This window comes from Prionailurus viverrinus, chromosome D3 (assembly GCF_022837055.1).
Source record: "Prionailurus viverrinus isolate Anna chromosome D3, UM_Priviv_1.0, whole genome shotgun sequence".
Lineage (NCBI taxonomy): Eukaryota > Metazoa > Chordata > Mammalia > Carnivora > Felidae > Prionailurus > Prionailurus viverrinus.
In genome coordinates this window covers 37,581,367-37,606,378 of record NC_062572.1, presented here as the reverse complement: position 1 = coordinate 37,606,378, position 25,012 = coordinate 37,581,367, and the positions used below count along the sequence as shown (strand labels likewise).

The 25,012-nt window shown below is 42.0% G+C and overlaps 1 protein-coding gene across 5 annotated transcripts in view; it reads left to right on the top strand.

Moving 5' to 3' along the window:
- The window catches only part of PTPRM (protein tyrosine phosphatase receptor type M), a 797,090-nt gene that overhangs the window by 299,105 nt on the left and 472,973 nt on the right, over positions 1 to 25,012 (top strand). The gene's annotated exons all lie outside the window — the stretch shown is intronic.

The following is a 25,012-nucleotide window of genomic DNA, read 5'->3' as shown; positions in this document are numbered from 1 at the left end:
CCATCCCTGTAAGCAACAGGAAGAAGATAACGTGTGTAGGCTCAGTCCTGTCATGGAGCAGCTGCTGTCCTGTTATTTGGGATGTTCTGTTAAGACCCACATTACCCACTTGGAATTCTCAGTTAAAGTAAGTACATGGTGGAGGCAGAGACAGTTAAAAAGTGGTACCAAAGTGGACCTGATGTCATGTCCCTGCTGTCAGAGAGTGACTTGTGTCACAAGAGCATCCTGACTCAGGATTAAAGGTGGGAAATTAGTGACAAGGACATTGGTGCTCCTTTTTTTTTCCCCTTTTGTCCATAGCACCTTCAAAAAATAACTTGGGGTTCCTGGGCAGCTCAATCAGTTGAGCATCCGAATTGGGCTCAGGTCATGATCTTGCAGTTCTTGAGTTTGAGCTCCGCGAGCCTAGAGCCTGCTTCAGATTCTGTGTCTCCCTCTCTCTCTCTGCCCCTCCCTTGCTTGCACTCTGTCTCTCAAAAGTGAATAAACATTAACAAATTTTTAAAAAATAACTTGATATTGAGAACGCTCAATTTCACGCTAAGAAGATTCATTAAGAGGATTGAGATATTTTGCTTTTCTCTTTCTTAATTCCTTTGGCTTGCTCAAGAGCCAGCTGGAACATGTATCCAAGGTCCTCTCTCATATTTAATTGAGGTGCTTGGCTAGACTCAGGGAAGGGAAAACTGAGTCCTCTCCAGGTCTGCTTGTCTTCCGAATGGCTTTCAATGTTGTGCCTAATGTGTCTCTGTACCCTTTACCTACAATAATTTCTAGAATTTAATGAATGATAAATAAATGTGTTTTGAGTAGTATGCATGTAAATTGTTAAATAGTACACAGGTAAATTGTTAAAAATCTTTTAAAAGGACACTTAAGCAATACATTATAAAAGTTAAAAATTTAGATAGATCTGGGGCACCTGGGTAGCTCAATCAGTTAAACATCTGACTTGGCTCAGGTCGTGATCTCATGGTTCGTGAGTTCGAACCCCGTGTCGGGCTCTGCGCTGACAGTTCAGAGCCTGGAATCTGCTTCAGATTCTATGTCTCCCTCTCTCTCTGCCCCTCCCCCACTCACACTCTGTCTCTCTCTCTTTCTTGCTCTCAAAAATAAACATTAAAGAAAAAAATTAAAACACAATTTAGAAAGATCTAAATTTGGCAATCTACTGTTAGGAATTCATCCGAAGGAAATAACAGAGAATGGTTGCAAATTATTAATTACAAGAATACTCATGGAAGTTTATTTATAATAATGAAAAATCAGAAACAGTATTATTTCCAACATTAGATGGTTAGTTAATTTATGTTGCCTCAATACTAAAATGCATTTTGCAACAATTAAGAATAATGTTATGGAAAACCATATAGTGACCTATTTAAGCCTATGTTGTTAAGTGGGAAAAGTAGTATAAAACAGTAAGTTTCACAGTTTAAATTTTATATATTATATATTTTTTAATTTTAAAAATACATAATAAAATATATATATTTATATGTTATATACTTATTTATATATTCTATATAATACTTATATATATATGTTTATATAAATACATATATATAATTATACATATATAAAATAAAGACTAAAGTATATGCTGAAATAAATATATTAAAAAGTGGTATCTCCTTGGCTAGTAGGGTAACAGGTGATTTGAACTTTTTTTCTTTCTACCATCTGTCATATTCTAAATTTTCTTCAATGTATATTTTACTGCCTTTATTTATAAAACCCCAAAGAATAAAATATACTTTTTCTTCCATAGGGAAAATATCCTATTTAACAAATAAAATTTAGTTTATAAATATATTAGCAATCAGTCATATAATTAACAAAATATGGCCTCTGGGACAAAGTTTCTTCTTGCATAGTATTAAAATCGAAACAGAGTGGGGGGCTCAGTCCGTTAAGCATCCAAGTTTGTCTCAGGTCATAATCTCATAGTTCATGAGTTCAAGCCCCATGTCGGGCTCTGCACTGACAGCTTAGGGTCTAGAGCTTGCTTCAGATTCTGTCTCCCTCTTTCTCTGTCCCTCCCCTACTTGTGCTCTCTCTTTCTCTCTCAAAGATGAATACATAAACATTTAAAAAATTATTAACAAATAAATACATAAAATGGCAGCAGAGGAAGTGGGTTTGGCTAAGCTAGGCTTCAAAAGACTTTTTATATAATGGACTAGGCTAAGAGGCTACATGTGGTTAGAAATTTCTTTTGTAGGAGACCTTCCCAAAGTAGAGAAGGTATAGGTCTGTGATGTTCCCACTGCCTCCCTGGAACCTGCACTAGTTTCTGACTTAGTCTCCAGGCATCTGCTGGACTGGGGCCAGAAGACAATCTTCCAGGCAAGACCAGAAGGTATTCTGCTCATCTGTGCTCTGGTCTTCTTCTCTTTCATGTCAGCACTGCCACCCAGAATCTCTAGGAGTGAACTCTCTTAGGCCCCTGACAGCCTCCAGAATCTAATGCATTGCTATAGTTTTGATATGGGCTGCAATGCATATATTAAAGTTTTATTTTGTCTTTATCTAAGCTTGGGCAGCTATGACAAATATAGACTGGGTGCCGCCAATGATAGACATTCTTTTCTCAGAGTTGCGGGGCCTGGAAGTCCTGTAGGATTCTCATGGATTCAGTTCCTGGAGAGGGCCCTTTTCCTGCCTTATAGATGGTGCCCTCTTGTCTTCTCATGGTGTGCTCAGTGGCCTTTCCTCTGTGTGTGCATCTGGAGAGAAAGAGCTCTTGTCTCCCTTATTCTTATTAGGACACTAATTATTGGGGCTCCACCTTCATGACCTCATCTAAACCTAATTACCTCTCTAAAGCTCCATGTCCAAATGCCATCATGTTGGGATCAGGGCTTCAACATATGAAATGGTGGGGCAGGGGGTAGACACAACATTCAGTCCATAACAGCCTTGGTGTACCTAGCTCAGACAGTTGGAATTAAAGGAATTATTGAGTGTAATGGTCTTAGAAGATCAGCCTTTAAAAAAGGATTATGGAACTATAGTGAAAGTGAGGTGGTCCTATATATATCAGGCCACTGTGATTTTCAATGGATTCTTCCTTTCTTGAGTTCTTTTAAGTAAAATACGTCACCTCCCCAATTGTGAACCTCTGACCCCACCCCCCAAGTCTATCTACTTTCCACTGTCACCTCTCTTACATTACTGAGCAGTACCTAACATAGCAAATCCAATCAGAACCTAATTCTCACTCTAGCTCTTTGGTTCACTCGTTGATTCATCAGGAATAGCTTTCTGCTTTGGATTTAAAAGTGGACTGGTAGTGGTGCCCAGGTGGCTCCATCAGTTGAGCATCTGACTCTTGATTTTGACTTAGGTCATGATCCCAGAACCATGGGATCAAGCCCTGCATCAGGCTCTGCACTGAGCATGGAGCTTGCTTAAGATTTTCTCTTCCTCTCCATCTGCCCCTCTCCCCTGCTTGCTCTCTAAAATTAAAAAAAATAAAATACATTTAAAAGTGGATTTGTAAAGATTTTTTTTAATGTTTATTTTTGAGAGACAGAGACAGAGAGAGAGAGACAGAGAACTAGTGGGGGAGGGGCAGAGAGAGAGGGAGACACAGAATCCAAAGCAGGCTCCAGTCTCTGAGCTGTCAACACAGAGCCTGATGCGGGGCTCCAACTCATGAACCAGGAGATCATGACCTGAGCTGAAGTCAGATGCTCAACCGACTGAGCCACCCAGGTGCCCCTGTAAAGGTTCTTTAATACGGCATTGCTAACTTTTTAAGAATCAGCTGATCAACATCTGTAAAGGGTTTAGAGCCACTGAAAGTACACTTGTTGATTTAATTTCTAAGCACTCCAACCAAGCATTAGTTTTTAAAGTTTTAAAGGCATAGTGAAAGTAGTACTTCCTTCATATTTCTCCTTTATCTGCTGGGCAGTAAACACACTGGAATCATTACTCTGATAGCAACACAAGCTATCCGGTAAGTGGTACTCTGTAGGTGATCCAAGAGAGATATCAGCAGGAAACTTCCCAAACACAGAGCATTAGGCCTTACAATCACCCTGTGAGACCTGAATGATGTTTCCCAGTTGAGACGAGAAAGACAAACTGTGTAACAAAGGTGAATAAGAAGGAAAACACCTACCAAATCCTTTTTCCACCCCTGGTGGCCCAAGGTGTCAGCTTAACTGGAGACGATCAGAAAAAAACTAGAGAAAGAAGCTGTCCGTGCTGGCAGCATTGCCCAGAGGAGGAGCTTCCTGGCACATTATGGCCCCAGTCCACTGGACAGCACACATTCATTAAGGAGATGGCTGTCATACCCTGATGCTCTTAAAAATGGGAATCATGCATCAGCCCATCTGCTTTTGGACTAATTTCCCAGATATATTTATCTATAAGAAGTTCTGTGCTGGTCTGAGGTTGTGAGTATGCTCTGTGGGACTATAGTTGACCCTTGAATGACATGGAGGTTAGGGACGCCAACCTCCCATGCACTGGAAAATTCATGTATAACTTTTGACTCCTTCAAAACTTCTCTAATAACCAGTTCTTGATCAGAAGCCTTACCAATAATGTAAACAGTTGATTGGCATGTATTTGGCATGCTATATGTATTATAAGCTCTATTCTTACAATACAATAAGCTAGAGAAAATGTTATTAAGAAAATAATAAAGGTTTCAGGTCTCACATTTAGGTCTTTAATCCATTTTGAGGGGTTTTTTGTATATGGTATTAGAAAGTGGACCAGTTTTACTTACTTATTTTTGCATGCAGCTTTCCAGCTTTCCTGGCACCGTTGGTTAAAAAGACTTTCACCATTATATATTCTTTCCTACTTTGTTGTAGATTAATTGACCATATAGGCATGGTTTATTTCTGGACTTTCTATCCCATTCCATTCATCTCTGTCTCTGTTTCTGTGCCAGTACCATACTGTTTTCGTTACTATAGCTTTGTAATACAGCTTGAAATCTGGGATTGTGGTACCTCCAGCTTTGATCTTTCTCAAGATTGCTTTGTGGGGTCTTTTGTGGTCCCATATGAATTTTAGTATTATTTGTATTAGTTTTGTGAAAAATGCTGCTGGTACTTTGGTAAGGACTGCATAAGTCCTTTGATAAGGACTGCATTGATCTGTAGACTGCTTTGGGTAATAAGGACATTTTAACAATATTAATTCCAACAATCCATGAGCATGGGATATCTTTCCATTTGTTTGGGGCATCTTCAGTTTTTTTCATCAGTGTCTTCTAGTTTTCAGAGTGCATGATTTCACTTTAGAAAGGAAGTATGTTGGTAGTGCTGTTTCATAGTTATTGAAAAAAATGCAGGTGTAAGCAGACTCACACAGGTCATACCTGTGTTGTTCAGGGGTCAACTGTATTATGTTTTTAATCGCAAAGTATGAGAAATATTTTTCTGATGTCATGTACATGCATGTGTCTGACAGTTTGCTTATGTACATGGTTTGTAAGAGTCAGTATCCAAATAATGCATTCTTAGGGTACAGATAGGCCATTTCTGGGCCCAAAAGGTGAGGACAAGATAGTACCCTATCTTTTCTGAAGAAAGGGGTACCCCCTGAGAGACCCTCTCTCAGTGCACAGGGACTCAGCTTTCCCCAGACATCATTTCTATGTTAGAGAATTTAGGCTGCAGGAATACGTTACAGAGATCTAAAACGTTAATATAAAGTGAACAGATAGTTGAAATGTTAGCATATTAAAATATTTTATATTCCTACAGCACTTTATTTCTAAAAGTTGCTTTTTCCCCACTGTATTAAGTAGTTTTGATATAATGAGTTAAGATCGATGAATTAACTTTTAAAGGAATCTCATAGTGCTTAGGAATGGGCAGCATCATAGAGTGTAGTAAAAGAACGTATGCTTTGGGTCAAACAGAACTGCATTTGAATATCAGCCCTGTTTACTTGTAAGTTTGGGCAAGTGACCTAAACTTTTAGAACGTCACTAATGATGAGACTCAATATAAAGACTGTGCAGGGAGTGAAGATGAATGGAAGAGCACATTGAGGATGTGCTAGCCTTTCCATAAATGGTGGTAGTTTGTTGAGATTAAGAATTGTGGTAGACAGATAAACGGAAACAGCTAATATGTGAGTGCTTTCTCCCTGCTAAGTCACTCCTTACATGTGTTAAGTGGAATGGCAGAAGGTACTCAAAGAAGAAGGGTTACAGGAACAAATCCTTCCATGAAACTAGGTGAAATAAAATGAACCAGGTTTCCTTCCCCCAGAACATTCCAGAACTTGCTGTCATACAAAAATGCAAGGTGAGGCTTCCTGAGTGTTCCTGGTATCAGCCTGCTCTGGAATCTGTCCCATGCTCCAGATGACCATCTTGGGGACTGCTCCACTGGGCTCCTTCCCTCTGTCCCGTCCTTTACTCTCCTTGTTGTCAAGAATGCCCGTTTCTCACGGGGCTTTGGCCACTCCCTACTAGTCATTTCTCACCTTGGTCAGAGTCTGAGTTTTGGGGAGGTTTTCGCTAAAACTAGACACAGCTGCCCTTTTTCCTTTTGCTAAACAGGATATTTCCGTGGGCATCCCTTGCTTTCCTAGTCTTTCCCCTAACATTATCTTTACTAGGTGTGTACAGAGTTTCAAAATGTTTCCTAGCAAAGTGTTCTCACCATAGCGCTCATTCCATGTGCCTTTTCCTATTTATAGGAGAGTAGCATTCTACAGGTACAGATCACAATGGTAAGCTGCATGGAATACAGCTAATTGTAGGTTAATTGCTGTTCATGAAAACATGAATTGTCAAGTATTTGGTGATTAACACATATTTAATTTCTTAATTACTGTTTGTCCTCATTGCTGCTACTTGCAACGTGCTCCTGTGTTGGGTGGCAGCAGGTAAGGACTGCCGGCTACCTGCTTTCATGAGGGCACCTGGGCTGGAGGACCACTTCTTTGATTTAGACATTGACTTCCTGCCATGTTAAGAATAGTATTGTCCTCTCACAAGCACCCTCTTGCTTTATTGTGCTAATGAAAAAAACAGAGAGAGAGAGAGAGAGAAGGGGGTGGGGAAGGATTTCCCTTTGATTCTGTATCTTTCTCTTCTGTCTTCTCTTTCCCACCCTTCAAATTTCTGGAGGCTATGTATTGATTTCTCGGGGTTCCTAACCCCTGCCTGCACCCAGAGATGCCTGGGGAATCACCTACTCACCACCTTCTCCCTACTTTTAGAATACAGTGATAATGAATCCAGTCAGAGGCAACGAAAGCAGTGATCTTTAAGACAAATGGTTGCTTTGAAGAGAAAAAAAAAAGCATAAATGGCTTTGAAGTCCCCTTCCCCATGCCTCTCTTTTTTTTTTTTTTTTTTTTTTTTTAATTTTTTTTTTTTTTCAATGTTTATTTATTTTTGGGACAGAGAGAGACAGAGCATGAACGGGCAAGGGGCAGAGAGAGAGGGAGACACAGAATCGGAAACAGGCTCCAGGCTCTGAGCCATCAGCCCAGAGCCCGACGCGGGGCTCGAACTCACGGACCGCGAGATCGTGACCTGGCTGAAGTCGGACGCTTAACCGACTGCGCCACCCAGGCGCCCCCCCATGCCTCTCAATAAAGGGGTTGGGGTGGGGGCAGGTGGGTGGTGACAAGAGGTAATGTGGTGACCAAGTCAGAATGATGACAGTCCTACTGTTTGTCTAGAGCCTCCCAGTTAAAACAAATTCTGAGATATACTGAAGGGTCCCGGGAGAAGATGATGCATGGATTCCATCTAAGACCAGCTCTAAATTCTCTGTGCAGTGAGGACACAAAGTATCTTGCACTTTGGGAGAGGCTAATCCAAGATTGGCCCTTTACCAGTCAGACATCTTTCCTGGTAAATGAGGAGCTGAGGGAGTAGGAATGACTGGATCATTTCATCTTTTTCACACTGAACTCCAACCTCTGTTTCCTACCCAGCTGCCTTGGATTATTTGCTGTGTTTGCCTTCAGCCCGCTTATTTTGCTAGAAAGTCGCAGAAAGCGACTCTGAGTAGCATCGGCTCTATCTACGTTTATTGCACATGTTACTCATCGATCTGTCACAGACACTAACTCAGGAAATGGGTGAGCGCTGGAGCACTGCTGTGGCCAGCTGCTCTATCCCAGGAAACCCCGAAGGGGCTGGACAAATTGAGAGCATAGTCCCTGGCTGGGTTTGCCAACGCTGTTGCCCGACAAACTTGGATAAACTACTTATGAGAGAAGCCAATAACTCAAGAGACAAAGACTTGGAAAAGAGAAAGGGAGAAATTTAGTTCTGGGGAAGTGGCAGGCTCAAACCTTAACAACGCACCTATCTGCTCACAAGACGGACACCTAGAGTTTTACAGGGAGGAAATCTGGGGCTACATGCAAGAGAGCAGGGAAAGAGCATGTGATCACGGGTGGGGGTCGGTATGTGTTCAGTGTGTGATCGTGGCGGCCAAGGAAGGGGACAGGTGGGAGGTGGTTTTCTAGCATTCTGCTACTATCAAGGTTTTTCTGGTCTGGCAGTTGGAATATTCCAGTCATTGCAAAATGTTTTCGTCCGTGCCTCAAAAAAGTTTGATAAGAAATAAGAAGAGTAGGGTAGACCAAAAGAAGTCGATTCTGGGGAAGATGGTGGAGTAGGAGGATTCTAAGCTCACCATGTCGTATGGGTACAGCTAAATAAAACCTAAATTAGTGGAAATAACCCAGAAAATGACTTGACAACTGGCAGAACAGGCTCTCCATAGCTAACTGTGGAGAACACATCAAAAACAGAGTTCTCCAAATTGGCTCCGGTCTCCCATAAGCACCCTTGCACAAACCTTGCTAGCACCGTTTGCCCCACCCTTGCATTCTCCCTCTAACCTGCCCTTGGCAGGAGTCCATCCTAAGCAATGCCATAAGCATGGCATTGTGCAGGTAGCCCTGGCAGGGGCTCATGCCACTCCAAAGTGATTCCTGACCTGGGGAGAGGGGAAGATAACCAGACACACACCAATTCAACCGTGGCCCCAGCAGTGGGCCAAGGGCAGACGTGGTTTGACTGCAGGTCCTGCCCACCAATGAAATCCTTTCAGGGGACAGTGCAGGGGAGAACACCTTGGCATTTGGTACAACTGTAGCTCTGGCAAACATCTGGTCTGACCCGACTCAAGTCCGAGGAGGCCCCAGACTGGCCCCTTAACAAAGCAGACACCAAACCCTGCCCGCAGCAGGCAAAGAAAGCCATTGCAGATGACTGGACTGAAAACAAACGCAGCTCAGTCACAACAGTAGGGCACACGCAACACAAATAGGAGACGTTCCTAATGTGCCAAGTTCTGGTGAACAGGGGATATTGCACTGAAGAGCACTACAGGGCTTCTTTTTTATAAAGCCACTATTTTCAAGAACAGGAGACAGAGCTGACTTTCTGAAAACAGACACAGAGTTGGACAAAATGAGGAGTCAGAGAAACATCTCCCAAATGAAAGAACAGGACAAAATTGCAAGACAGCTAAATGAAATGGAGATAAGTGGTATGCCTGATAGAGAAAATTTCAAGTAATGATCTTAAAGATAATCACTGGGTATACTCTCTCTTTGAGAAAGGAGTGGTGACATTTAGTAAGACCCTCAACAAGGGGATAGAAAATATAAAAAAGAACCAATCAGAGATGAAGAAATCAATAACTGAAATTAAAAATATGCTAGAAGGAATAAATGGCAGACTAGAGGAAGCAGAAGAACACATCAGTGAGCTGGAATGGAAGGCAATCAAACTGAACAGGAGAAAGAAAATAGATAAAAAATGAGACTAGGATTCTGTGCTCTTGGATTGGAAGAATTAATATTGTTAAAATGTCCATATTGCCCTCAGCAATCTACAGATTTAATGCAGTCCCTATCAAAATGGCAACAGCATTTTTCAGAACTAGAACAAACAATCATAAAATTTGTGTGGAACTACAAAAGACCCCAAACAGCCAAAGCAATCTTGAAAAAGAAAACCAAAGCTGGAGTTATCATAATCCCAGATTTCAAGTTATGCTACAAAGCTGTAGTAATCAAAACAGTATGGTACTGGCACAAAAATAGACACATCGATCAATAGAAAAGAATAGAAATCCCAGAAAAAAAAAACAACCTATGATTATATGGTCAGTTAATCTTTGACAAAGGAGGCAAGAATATGCAATAGGAAAAAAGTCTCTTCAGCAAATGGTGTTGGGAAAACTGGACAGCTACATGCAAAAAAATGAAACTGGACCACTTTCTTACACCAGTCACAAAAATAAATTCAAAATGGATTAAGGACCTAAATGTGAGACCTAAAACCGTAAAAGTCGTAGAAGAGAGCACAATGATTTCTCTTCCATTGGCCATAAAAACATTTTTTTAGATCTGTCTCCCCAGGCAAAGGAAACAAAAGCAAAAATAAACTAAATAAAATCTTGCACAGCAAAGGAAAGAAACAACAACAACAAAAATAAACCCAAAGACAATCTACTGAATTGGGAGAAGATAATTGCAAGTGATATATCCAATAAGAGGTTAATATCAGAAATATATTAAAAACTTACACAACTCTCTCTCTCTCTCTCTCTCTCTCTCTCTCTCTCTCTCTCTCTCTCACACACACACACACACACACACACACACACCAAATAATCTAATTAAAAAATAAACAAGGGGCACCTGGGTGGCTCAGTCAGTTAAGCATCTGACTCTTGGTTTCAGCTCAGGTCACGATCTCACTCATGGGTTTGAGCCCCACATTAGGCTCTGTGGTAAGTGTGGAGTCTGCTTGGGATTCTCTCTCTGTCCTTCCCCTACCCTGCTCCCTTTTTCTCTCTCTCTCTCTCAAAATAAATAAACTTTTTAAAAAAATGAGCAGGAGACATGAAGAGACGTTCCTCCAAAGAAGATATTCAGATAGCCAACAGACATATGAAAAGATGCTCAACATCACCACCATCCATCAGGGAAATGCAAATCAGACCCACCTGTCAGAATGGCTAAGATCAAAAACACAAGAAACAACGAGTGTTGGCGATGATGTGGAAAAAAAGGAACCCTCGTGCACTGTTGGTGGAAATATAGATTGATATAGTCACTGTAGAGAACAGTATGTAGTTTCCTTAAAAAATTAAAAATAGAATGACCATACAGTCCAGTAATTCCACTGCCAGGTATTTACACAGAAGAAACAAAAAACTAATTCATAAAGATATATGCACCTCTATGTTTATTGCAGCATTATTTACAATAGCCAAGATACAGAAGCAACCCAAGTGTCCATCCATTGATGAATGGATAAAGAAGATGTGGCATGCATATGTAAATATATATATATATATATATATATATATATATATCTCCAATAAGAGGTTAATATCCAAAACCTATTTAAAAAAAAAGTATACAACCCAACACACACAAAAAACAAATAATCTAATTAAAAAATAAACAGATGGGGCACTTGGGTGACTCAGTTAAGCATCTGATTCTTGGTTTCAGCTCAGGTCATGATCTCACTTGTGGGTTTGAGCCCTGCATTAGGCTCTGCGCTAAGTGTGGGAAGTATATGTATATGTATATGTATATGTATATGTATATGTATATGTATATGTGTATATATATACACACACACACATACATACTGGAATATTACTTATCCTTCAAAAAGAATGAAATCTTGCTATTTGCAACAACATGGGTGAATCAAGAGGGTATAACGCTAAGCAAAGTAAAGTAAGTCAGAGAAAGACAAATACCATATGATTTCATTAATATGTCGAATTGGTATTCATTTAATTAAAAAAGCAGACTCTTAACTATAGAGAACAAACTGGTGGTTGCCAAAGGAGGAGTCAGTGTAGGGATGGGTGCAATAGGTGAGGAGAATGAAGAGGTACACTTAACATGAGTAATATATCAGATTTTTGAATCACTCACTATAATGTACACCTGAAACTAATATAACAATGTATGTTAATTATACTGGAATCAAAAAATAATATAAATTAAAAAAAATAAGAACAGTGGGATTCAGTTAGAGCATGAGTCAGGAGGTCTGTTTCTGGGTTTAACTGTTGGGATCTAAAGTTAAGCAAGAGGGCTTGCTAACAGATCTCCACTGTCAATATTTCCTTCCATTTTTATGGGAGTATGACCGCCATTCTCCAACTGGCTACTTCCTGCCGGATAGGGGAGATGAAGTGTTTTTGGTTTTGGTTTTGTTTTTGTTTCAGTGGAAGAAATGTACCTGTTTCTGTGTTAATTGTTTCTGACTCATTAAAGAGTGTGAATTGAAAGAATGTAGCAATAGGTACACATCACAGGAAGTCTGAATCCCAAATAGAACCCTGCTATTTGAGAGTACAGTGGTCAAGCCCATTTTGATTATTTCTTTGAGGACAGATTCTACACCTGTCGGTATCCATGGAAATCAACGTGAAAAACAATCTCTGATTCTTTCGCCTATTCCATCCAAGGAAAGGGTGTGCTGGCCCATGGTTATTGTAACCATGTACCTTGCTGTCTAATTTTCTTGATGCTTGTTTCCACCTCTGATGAAGCATTAATATAGGCACAGCAAGATGGATGAACAATGACATAAATTCCCCCTTGCTCAGCTAGGATATACAGTTATCCAGGATGACTTTAGTACGGGAATCTGATGATTTATGATCATTAGCCATGGTGGTTAGAATCTGAGACAAGTCGTAAAGCACATGATGATGCACAGCAACCTTCCCCCCACCTGCCACCATGGCAACAATGTATAGCCAAGGAAGTATTCATCTCCATCAGGGATGTTGCCTGGGAGGTCATGATCTAGTCTGGTAAATACCTGTGGGGAACTGGCCCAATGCTTAAGTTTCTTGAGCAGGATGAAAGGAGAAGGCAGTCACCAAAGTGGCCAGAAGATAATGTATAGTGGTAGAAGAATTTGTGACACAGTCCATGGCCCAGGGGACTCCATTTAATTTTCAAATAAAAACAAACCCAGCCAGAGCACGATGACAAAAGGTGGGAGAATCGGCTCACCCAAAGGGCAACTTGTCCCATCCAGCCTCTGCCCAGCCGACCCTGGCTGTGAATGTCATACATAGCTGGAAAAGAAACACAGCGTTGTTTACACATAGGGAGTTGGTCCTTCATGTGGTATCTAATTGGGAAGTGTACTCCCGGTTTTGTCCTTTGAAAATTACTTCCTTTAGTACATTAATTAGAAGGACTGTAAGACATGGGGGTACCTTATGATCATCTTGGGAAAAATCTAACTATTCTAACCCTATACATTATTGTCCAGGCCTTAACGATTGGAAACCAGTTGCCTTCATGGACTCCTGAGGTATTGTAAACAGGGGGGACCAACGGGTCTCTATGGTCCAATACTGATTGGGCTTTTAGATGCATCCAACAATTGACAGCACATGTAGTTGAGGCCAAAGCCTGGGTTACCCCAACTAGTCCATTATCTTTCCAACCTAGGGAGAAAGAAGACATGGTTCATACAGAGCACAGAAGAAACATGTTGTTATGGGTTCTTTTCTCTGAAGAGATATTTTAAGTCTTGTATAGGGTGACTTTCCCAGTAGAACAGCTTGGTGATCTCTTCTGTCTTCTCCTTTTCTTTTTTTTTCCTAATGTTTATTTTTGAGAGAGAGAGAGAGAGAGAGAGAGAGAGAGAGAGAGAGAACGAACGAACTTGAGCAGGGGAGTGGCAGAGAGAGAGGGAGACACAGAATCTGAAGCAGGTTCCAGGCTCTGAACTGTCAGCCCAGAGCCTGATGCGGGGCTTGAACTCATGAACTGTGATGTCATGACCTGAGCCGAAGCTGGACGCTTAACCGACTGAGCCACCCAGGTCCCTCTTCTTATCATTGTACGGGCACCATTTAACTCTAGTGTGATGTATCCATAGCTTCACTTTGTCCCATTTCAAGGGGAATGGGGGACTAGTAGGACATCATAAGGTCCAGTCCATTTTTCAGTTAATTCTTGGTCAGGTCCATGTTCATTCCAAGTCTTTAATAAGATCTTATCCTCAGGTTGAGACGGGTGCAGTGGTTCTTGCAGCAAGAAGGCCGTCCTAGTGGAAGGAAACTAATGAATCATGGTTAATATTTGGTTCAAGTGTTAAATTTTGTTTAATTTTTCTTTGGCCCCCTTCTGGGTAGAAGGGTCGAAACTCAAGAGGCCAGGAATGGTCTCCCATATCCAATTTCATAGGCGCTCAATCCAAGCCCACTTTGAGCTGCCCTCATGCAGAGAAGGCAAGCGGCAGTACCCTAGCTCATGTTAAATGAGTTTCTTGACACAGCTTTGTGATGGTCCTTTTCAAAGTATGGTTCATTTTCTCCATTTTTTCCCATTGACTATGGGCTGTGAGAAATGGACTTCCTTGTTTCATATGCTTTTCCTCCCTAAAGCTAAACACCTTAAAAGCAATGTGCACCAGCTAAGAAGAGTTCACACCTACCGCTCCCTCGACCTTTTGCAGCTTCTTTCCTATATTAGGGGCACTTCGTCCCATAAAGGTCAAATTAACCATTTTCAGATTTTCAAAAGCCCCAGGATCCTCACTGGGAATATTTTTGATAGGCTTGATAAATCCTCTCCAGAAACTCAGATGGATCAGCATTTAATTTCTGTTGAATTTCCTTGACTTTATTAAGACATTTTTGCTTTGGGACCCTTCACTTTAGTTCCGTAAACATATATCTTAGCAGTGGTTCAGAAGAACCATTCCTTCAGCAACATTCGGGTCCCAGCCAGGTTTGGCCACCAGGATTGCCCCTGCTGGTAAGGGGGTAATACCTGGATTTTCATCAGTCAGATGCTGAGCCTCCTCATGGGCTTTATTAATCAGTCACTGCGGGTTGCTCATTGTCTATAGAATACTTAAGAGTCTGCGTATCTGGGTACCTGGGTGGCTCAGTCGGTTAAGCGTCCAAGTCTTGATGTCAGCTCAGGTCATGATCTCACGGCCGTGAGTTCGAGCCCCGCGTTGGGCTCTGCACTGATAATGTGGAGCCTGCTTGGAGATTCTGTGTCTCCCTCTCTCTCTGCCCCTCCCAACTCATGCTCACTCACTCTCTCTCTCTCTCTCTCTCTCTCTCACAATAAATAAATTTTTAAAAAAGGGTCTGCATATCTGCCTAAGGAGGCTTATCAATGACAAAAATAGTGGCAAATGATTTCAGACGTTTTCTGAGGATCCTCTCTACAAGTATGGTTTGAATTTTTCCAATTTAAAAGGTCTGAAGTAGAGAAAGGACTGTATGTCCAATAATATCTGGCAGACTGTCTCTGGGGATTCATCCTTACAGGATAAGGCTGCAAAGGAAACGCCCTGTTCCACATTGGGGGGGTCTCCTGACCACATTTGGTGTCTTCGCAGGTCTTAAAAGGGAGGGCCATTCTTGCCCCTTGAGGGCATAAGTAGGAGGAGGAGAAACTAGGGCAGAGGGGGCTCCATCCACATTTGGGGTAGGTAGAATTCCAGGGCAGGGGTCCAAAGATTGTAACAAGGTGTGTTCCTCATTCTCTTTTTCCTCATTTGACCTGCTGTCCTCACACACTTTAACCTGTCTTTCTTTGCATCATGAGCTTTATGTGCTGAATCTCTGTTACCTACCAGCTTAAAAGCCTGAACATATAAGAATGTCATTTCATTTCCCAGATCTTTGACAAAATAATTCTAATTGGAGGATAGTATGGTAATTTTCAGACCCACTCAAAGGCCGATCTTTTTTCTGATTCTAGTATGTACGTACGTGAGCCATGCAGTGGTGCAGTAAGAAAATCATCTTCCTACTCATCGGCTTATAGCCATATGTGGACCGTGCCGCCAAAGCGCACCACAAGGGACTGTCAGGGGGGATGGAAGTAGCATATCCCACCCCCAAAAGAGAAGAAAGGAAGGAATGGGAAGTGAAAGAAACCGAACCAGAGTACTCTTCCGTATTCCTGCATAAGGGACCCAAATTCCTTGATGAGATGAAGTTGGGACTCCTAGACTTATAACCATGTTTTTGCACCACTGGGTACCAAGTGTTAGACAGTTTCGCTCCCAAATAGAAATGGGAAACTGATCAGTACTGCTTCAACTTACCCAGAATACCGAAGCTCGGTGCTTCCCAAACTTACTTCTCTTTTCAAACCGCACATGAAGCAGAATACAGGTCAGCAAGGGTAGGATAGGGACCTTTCCCTGCAAGTGGCCCCAACAGCTGCTGGGACTTTACCTTTTCTACCCCTCCAAAGCAGTCTAAGCAGCGGCAGGGGCCGAGGCACCTGCCTGGTCAGGAGTCTGTGAAGGCAATCACGCACTGAAGCTGCATGCCCTTCCTGGCTGGCTTGCCAAAAACCGTTATCCACCTGTCACAGCCCCTAACTCAGGAAAGAATGGGTGAGCCCTCGTGGCCGCCCTGGCCAACTCCTCCCACCCCACCGGAGGAATCCCCAGGAAATTGAATGGCTGGAAGCACAGCTCCTAGCTGGGTGCGCCCACATTGTTCCCGCACAAACTCAGGTAAACTGGCCGCAAGAGGAGCAGATAGTTCAGGAGAGAAGAGTTTGGAAAACCCTAGGGTGCTGGCAGCTGGGGTGGTAGCAGGCTCAGGCATTAACAATCCACTTCTCCCCAGCAAGGCGGATATGGAGGGTTTTACAGGGGTGGATACATTGCACCTTGCACGTAGAGAGCATGATGATGGTGTGTTTAGCAACACCCCCCTCCACCCTTCCTACCTCTTGTATGTCCTCTTTTTTATATGTAGCTGTGGAATGTCTGTTCTGCCAGTCTTCTGTTGTTTTCTGGGATATTTATACTGATGAGGGTGTTATCTAGTTGTATCTGTGGGACCAAGTGACCTTATGGTCCTCCTCCTCTGCTGCCTTTATTGGAGGTCCCTGTCCTCTGCATTTTTTGCTTAAAGATGAACAGTGTGCTACAAGAAATCAGTGGGAGCACACTTGGCTGTCACTTTAGTAGGGACCTGGAGCTGCATTTGGGAAGTGTAGCAATTCACGTGTGTTCAAAACTTACCATATCTCTGTTTCATTCTCAGCTTGTACTTATGATTTGGTGATCAAGGATAGGTACTTGTTCTGGGTCCCCATCTCAAACTTCTTTGTGGTCTGTTGCTTCTTGTTCATCTTGCCCTTTCCCTTATAACTTTCGTATTTTTCCCCCTCAACCTTAGTTTTCTTCCACATCTTGTTTTATAGAATGAGTACTTGAGCTATGATTAGAAAAGATTTGAAAAGAACACTAGTTCTTTTCAATGTGAAAGGGAAAACAAAAAGTGAGGAAAGCCATGTTTATTGGTTGAAAAGCAGATGAAGTCATGTAAGAATGACTTAAATTAGCATGACAAAGCCCCCAATAATTCACTCCAGTGAGACCCCTGCTGTCCTTTGAATACCGTTAACTTTGGGAAAGTGGGCTTTTACTTTACTCTGATAATATGTCCGTATAAACAAGTATTTCACCATTTTGTTCCTGATTTTTTAAGGTCACATACGTTGCAGTTTGGCTTTGGCTCTTTGTCGTTATGGAGAGTTTTATTATGTATGTTTTAGTGAATGAGTATGGTCCACCTTTGCTTTTTATTTAAATCGAAGACAGAAAGGATCTCCCAGGTTTTGGGTGGGAGGACAGACGTACAGTGTTTCATCCCGTTTGTCCTGGGGAATTGACAAATGGCTTCCACCAACACATTTTCAGTGGTGAGTGTTTGTGTTGGTAAGCAAACCCCTTTTCTTTGCTCACACATAGCAAGGAAAAGTGGCAGCATGGAAATCTAATTTTGCCCTTCACTGAAGCAGGGAGGATAGGGGAGGCTGCGGTGTTAAACTGCTTTCGTCTCTTGTTTGGAAGGCATCTGAAGGATAGCCTCATGTCAAGCCCCTCGCAGGCCACCCTCCAGGATGGCTTTTCATGAGCCAGTCAAAGAGCCTTAGTTAGTGGTTTAACTGACAGTTTCCTACCTGAGAGCAAATGGCTTTTCCCAAAGGCTCCAAAAACAATGGGGATCCAACACCATGTCTCCTGAGAGGTTATTTGTTGAGGTATTGAACGGATATCGATTCTCTTTATTCTACATTTCTTTGCATCCCATTTCTTACATCTACATTTCTTTACCATTTGGGAAGCATCGGTAAAAATGAGCATTTTGTCCTTCCTGTGCCCGAGTACGTTAATAGAACTGAGGGCACAATGTGAATCCAGGCACGCTAATGCAGTTGATTTCCATTCATGGTTGTTATGTTCTGTGAAGTCACAGTGAGTGAGTACTGAATTAGTGAACACTGAACTCTTGGTTGCTTCCATGGGAAATAAGGGATTAGTCCTGAGACCCTCTGGTCACAGCATTTGCATCAACTGATCAACACATAACCTTGTTTTAGGAGTCTTTCTGTTAAAGACTCCTTACTTAATGTACATTGTTGGGTTTTAAAAAAAAATTTTTTTTAATGTTTTATTTATTTTTGAGACAGAGAGAGGCAGAGCATGAGCAGGGGAGGGGCAGAGAGAGAGGGAGACACAGAATCCAAAGCAAGCTCCGGGCTCTGACCTGTCAGCACAGAGCCTGACGTGGGGCTCGATCTCACAAACCGTGAGATCATGACCTGAGCCGAAGTCGGATGCTTAACCAACTGAGCCACCCAGGTGCCCCTCATTGTTGGTTTTTAACACTGAACAGCCAAAATGATGACTTATGCCCAGATGAAAGTTCCCTAACACATGTATTTTCACGGTAAGTCAGCTTAAGCCTTGTGTGCATAGGAATGCTAGACGACCCCTCAGCACTGCGCTTGGGCACCGTTATAAATAGCAACATCACCAATAAAAGGCACAAAAATATGAAAAAAGTGGCACTAAGTAGGTTGGGACAAGGACACTTGTTTATGGTGTGAGAACCGAATCAAAAAGCAGAGCATTGCCTTGACTGACCTCAGCTGGGATGTGGGGCTTGAGCCATTCAAATTTTTGTCACTGTGTGCATATCCACAAATGACCAAGAAAGCTTTGCAAGTATTGATTTGGGGGTTTCAAATAAATTCGTGAGTAGGCAAATTCACAAGTACGGAATCTGCAAATAAGGGGGATTAATTATATTTTTTGTCCAACCAAATCCAGAAAAGAGGAGGACAGAGATATAAGATTAAATACTGTGTGCTGGTAAAATTCTTCCAGAATAAGCTAGGATGATTTTGTGATCAACCACTTTAGCTTTCAGCTTTTCAAATAATCACAGTTTAGATGGAAAAGACAGTTTTCCTAAAATTGTATGTATCTCAGTAAATACAAAGACATTTCACCAAAATATAGCTCATGCCAAAGAACATTGTATAGAATGCTGAGGGTCAGGTTTTAATATGAAAGTGTTCTACATCTCAGTAGTTCAGTTGCTTTGTAGGAGATTTGACTGCTAAAATAGTTGGGTTTTATTTTATTTTTAATTTGATTTAATTTTTTATTCAGTGTCTTGAGGTCTATAAAGTAATCAATTTTTAAAAATTTGTTTAATTTTTTTTTTTAAATTTTTTTCTTAATGTTTATGTATTTTTGAGAGACAGAGACAGAATGCGAGTGGGTTAGGGGCAGAGAGAGAGGGAGACACAGAATCCGAAGCAGGCTCCAGGCTCTGAGCTGTCAGCACAGAGCCCGACATGGGGCTCGAACTCACAAACTATGAGATTGTGACCTGAGCTGAAGTTGGACACTCAACCGACTGAGCCACCCAGGCGCCCCATTAATGTTTATTCTTGAGAGAGAGAGAGAGAGAGAGAGAGAGAGAGCGCAAGAGAGCACATGTGCATGACCAGGGGAGGGACAGAGAGAGAGAGGGACACAGAATCTGAAGCAGACTCCAGGCTCTGAGCTGTCAGCAAAGGGCCCGACACGGGGCTCGAACTCATGAGCTGTGGGATCATGACCTGAGCCAAAGTCGGATGCCCAACCACCTGAGCCACCCAGGTGCCCCTTAATCAGTGTCTATGGTCTTGTTTTGGTATATTGCAATTACGCTTTTTAAAAAAAAATTGGTAATGAGTATGCCTGGGTGGCTCAGTCAGTTGAACGTCCAGCTCTTGGTTTCAGCTCAGATCATGATCCCAGGATCTTGGGATTGAGCCCCGGGTCAGGCTCTGTGCTGAGAGGGGAGACTGCTTAAGATTCTCTCTCCCTCTCTCACTCTCTTTATCCCGCTCTCCCTCTCTCTCCCTCTGCCTCTCTCCCCCACTCGTGTTCCCAGCCCCTGTTAAAAATAAATAGATAAATGATGAATAAATAAATAATTGAAATGGTACTATCAGCTTGAGTCGGCATTGAAATCAACCCATGTAATACAGTTGAAGCAAGTCAAGCCAGGAGAGGGTTTCTTCCTTGCCACACAGCTGGAATGCATTGCTCCCACACAAAGTGCAGGGCATGTTGTGTTGGGCTGTGACCAGCTATGCATTGTGTTGCAGTCCATGACAAGCATGCATTGATGCATGTTTTCTTGTTATCCAGGGTAATGGCAGTTGTTGGGGAGCCAAGTGGGAAAGTTTTCTCTTAAATCCGGAAGTTGGGTAGTTGTAAATATTTCAGGCCTTGTGGGCCAGATGGTCTCTGTGGCATCTACTCAACTCTGCTGTTTTTGTGTGAGGTTGCCATAGACGATACACAATTGAATGAGCATGACTGTGTTACGGTAAAACTTTATTTGTGGACACAGAAATTTCTATTTCACATAATTCTCACGTATTGCTAAATATTATTCTTCTTTTGACTTTCACCCGCAGTTGAAGACTATAAAAACCATCCTTACTAGGTTGGGGCCGATTTGGCCTGTTGACTATAGTTTGCTGACCTCTGTCTTAAGATTTATGTTGTTAAAGCTATGTCTTATAACTATTCCTTGCATCTACATTTCTAGGTCAAATAGATGATTACAAGATTCCTTACTTAAATCTGGAAGTAAAAATTTTAGAACATACACACACACACACATTAAAGATGTATATATTTATGTGTGTGTGAATGCATGATTATGTAGTATGTGTGTGTGTGTGTGCGTGTGTGTGTGTGTAGAGAGAGGCATGTATGTATGTATGTATGTATGTATAGGTTAGGCATATGTATATGTGTGTATATTCTACATATATGTAGTCTCCCATGCCTGCTAGTTAAGGCATTCAGTAACAGGAAGTGTCCAGACTGCAAAGTAAAATAGACCTAGAATTACACCCTGACTCTGCAATATACTAATTTTGTAACCTCAGAAAAATTACTTAATTACTTTCTGAGTCAGCCTCCCCATCTCTAAAAGGGAATGTACTTACTTACCTTGTATGGGTGACTGGGGAAAATTATATAATATGCACAGAAGATACTTGGGACATAGACATGCACAGTATATAAAGTTTGTTTTTAAATTTTTTCGAAAAGAAAAGGCTTTGTGTGTTTCTTAAAGAGACCCAAACCTCACTTATAATAGAGATTGTCAAGGTAGTTTGTTGTGTTTGATAAAAGTAAGCGTGGGCACAGCTGTACCCGCCTCTCTTACTTCCTTTTCCAGTGGCGCCATTGGCCTTCTCATGTCGCTTCCTTCCTCGGACCTCAATCTTTTTGGCCCAGTGTGCTGGCGTCTTCAGACATCCCAGGGACTCCTTCTGGGTTCTGCCTACACTTGTTATACTTCACTAGAGCTATACCTGTACTTTCAATAGCATGCTTCCTCATTTAACAAAAACAGACAAAAATATTTTTGCTTTTGAAGGTTTCTTGGTAAGGGCACTGGTTAGAAAAAAAGTACAAAATGGAAAACTTGCCAGGTAGCAAGACTTCAAGACAAGGAAACCTTTTCATGAGATTCTAAAGTCTGTTTTTAAGAAACCTATTTAAAAGAGGCCTTGGGTGTTTAGCTGTGTGTTTGAACCCTCTTGTTTGTTAGAAACCACAGAGTGAATCTGTTTTTTTTTTTCCTTTTTTAATTTTTTTAATGTTTATTTTTGAGAGAGAGAGAGAGAGAGAGAGAGAGACAGAGTGCGAGCAGGGAGGGCAGAGACAGAGGGAGACACAGAATCCAAAGCAGGCTCCAGGCTCTGAGCTGTCAGCACACGGCCCAAAGTGGGGCTCAAACTTGGGAATGGTGTTCTGGCGATCATAACCTGAGCCGAAGTCAGAGTCTTAACCAACTGAGCCACCCAGGCGCCCCCTATGAAGGTTATTTTTAGAGACACTATTAAGTCAGTGTGGGAACCTGCCAAGTTTTAGAAGTTTACCTTCCAGAATTTCTAATTAACTGAAAGGAGAAGTCCATTGTTCTCTTGGCATATTTGCACTTGGATGCTTTGTGGTACTCCAGCTAGAAGACCAAGGGGGGCAAATAAACTTTCAGAAATAAGCGGAAGATTCTTTTGTTGTGGCCTCCCCTGGCAAGTCATCTTGCCGGGAATCTCGCTTGCTGCTGAACACTCACTCACCGCCTCGGGTCTAGCAGAGACACTTGTAAGTCCTTTCTGGGGCAGCTGTGAGTTTAACGAGCAGGCTGAAAAATTGGGTGGAAGGTTGCCTTGGCTGGATCCGAGGCATCCTGGTTGGTTTGGTAATGAGGAAGTGACAGTTCTATGGTGGAGAAAGATCACAGTCCTAATAGTCCCTTATTGTTCCCACCTGTTACTTGGCTCCTGTCTTGTTCTTGTCTGTGTTCCTTATTTTTTGTGGAACTAAAGCTTGAATTCCATAAAATTGTCTAGTTTGGTTCTTTTTTTTGGATCCCTCTCAGAGCTTACAGTAAATATCCTATTAATAGTTGGACAGTAAGACTCCGAATCATTGAGTGTAAAACTTTTGAGGGTCATCATAAATTCTATTGAAGCGATGGGTGAGAAACCAGATTCAGAGGTTTTAGGGTGACTTATCGAGATGTCTGATTTCTTCTCCTCCTTCCTTTCTTAGGGCCATGGTGCTGTATTGGTTTAAATGAAATACTGTGCATTAAATTTTAGCACATAAACTTCAAAAATAGATCCACATGAGCATGTTTTACATCTACAGTCTATTCTGAGAGTTAACATATCCCTTTAAAAATACAGATCATTCTCTTTTTACAAGAAGCTTCAACTCTTATAGTTGATAATGTGAAAATACAGTTTTTGGTAAGAAGGACAATTTTGCATCTGATCTGTTCATGGTGCTTATCACAGTACTTATGCCAGTGCCTGGAGTAAAAAGGACACTCAGTGGAGACTTGAATGAGTGAGTGAATGAATGTGTGAGAGGGAGGGAGGGAAGAGGGAAGGGGGATTAGCTGGGAGAAGGGAAGGCTGGATGAACAGTTCTTTTTTTTTAATTTTTAAAAATTTTTTATTTGTTTTTGAGGGAAAGACACAGAGTGTGAGCCGGGGAGGGGCAGAGAGAGAGGGAGACACGGAATCGGAAGCAGGCTCCAGGCTCTGAGCTGTCAGCACAGAGCCCGATATGGGGCTCGAACTCACGAACTTCGAGATCATGACCTGAGCCAAAGTCAGTCAGTCAACCAAATGAGCCACCCAGGTGCCCCTGGATGAACATTTCTGGTTTGGGCTTTCAAAATACCCTTTTCGTGACCAGAGCCATGGAGTTCTTGGGTAGCTGATGGTCAGGGACATTGGTCTATGCAGTGGCCATTCTGAGCAGAGCAGCTGGCTGCTTCAGTACTGCCTGCTGTTGCTGCCTCCTGCCAGGCAGGATAGGACCATTTCGCAGGGGCCCAGGGCGTCCGGAGGGCTTTCTCCCCTACTTGCTCTCAGTGTTCATCTGCTTTTTGTTCCCTCGACTGTCGTCTAGACTTTAGCACAGAGAGAAGTAGGCCAGATCCCATTGTAATAATGTGCATGCATCTCTGCCTCTCTCCGGGTCATCAGTGGAAAAAAGATACACTTACGAACAGGAAAACGTTTTATTTCATTTCTGTTCTACTTTGGGCCTCTCCTCTCCCGTGTGTTTTGTATTTCAGTGCGTTGGCATCGTAGCCCAGTGTCTGTCTAGTCTCGCGGGTGTTTCTGGGATGACTTCTTGTCTAGGGAGCCCCCCGAGCCTTTCCATTTTGGGCTCTGCTGATGGCTTTCTCCATTTTCACATCCATCACACACAAATAATGCAATCGTAGGGTGGAAGTGTTTGTTCAGGCAATGTGTAGTAGCAAAAACAGCATGATACATGATGTCCGGAATCAGAAAGACTGAGTTTTTAACAATTATCTTTTATCTGAATCTCTTAGTTCTTCCTTAAAGAATTTTCACACGAACTAACAAGAGAACAGAGTGGTAGCTATTCAGTGTATGTAACACATCCTGTGTAATTTACAGTTACTTTTTTTAAGTTGAAATTTTTGTGGAGATCATTGTGGAATCAGATGCGATAACAAGAAATAATACATGGGGCTCCTGGATGGCTCAGTCAGTTAGTTAAGCGTCCGACTTCAGCACGGATCGTGATCTTGTGGTCCGTGAGTTTGAGCCCCGTGCTGGGCTCGGTGCTGACAGTTCGGAGCGTGGATCCTGCTTCGGATTCTGTGTCTCCCTCTCTCTCTGCCCCTCCCCTGCTCGTGCTGTGTCTGTCTCTCTCTCTCTCAAAAATAAATAATAAACATTACAAATTTTTATGAAAAAAACAAACAAACAAGAAATGATACAGATTCCTGTATACGTAGTACCCAGTTTCCTCCAATGGTAACATTTTGCAAACCAAAAAGTATGATATCACAACCAGGATGGTGACATTGTTGAAATCTACAGAGCTTTTCCAGATTTCTTCTTTTACATGGACTTGGACATGCATGTGTGTGTAGTTCTGTACATTTTTTCACTGTTTTAGTAAAATGCAAGTAACAAAATTTATCATTTTAATCATGTTGAAGTGTATAGGTCAGGGGTATTAAATACCTTCTCGATGTTGTGCAGCCAACACCACCATCCATCTCCAGAACTCTTTTCCGCTTGTGCACCCACGAAACAGTCACTTCCCATTCCTCTCTCCCAGCCCTGACAACTA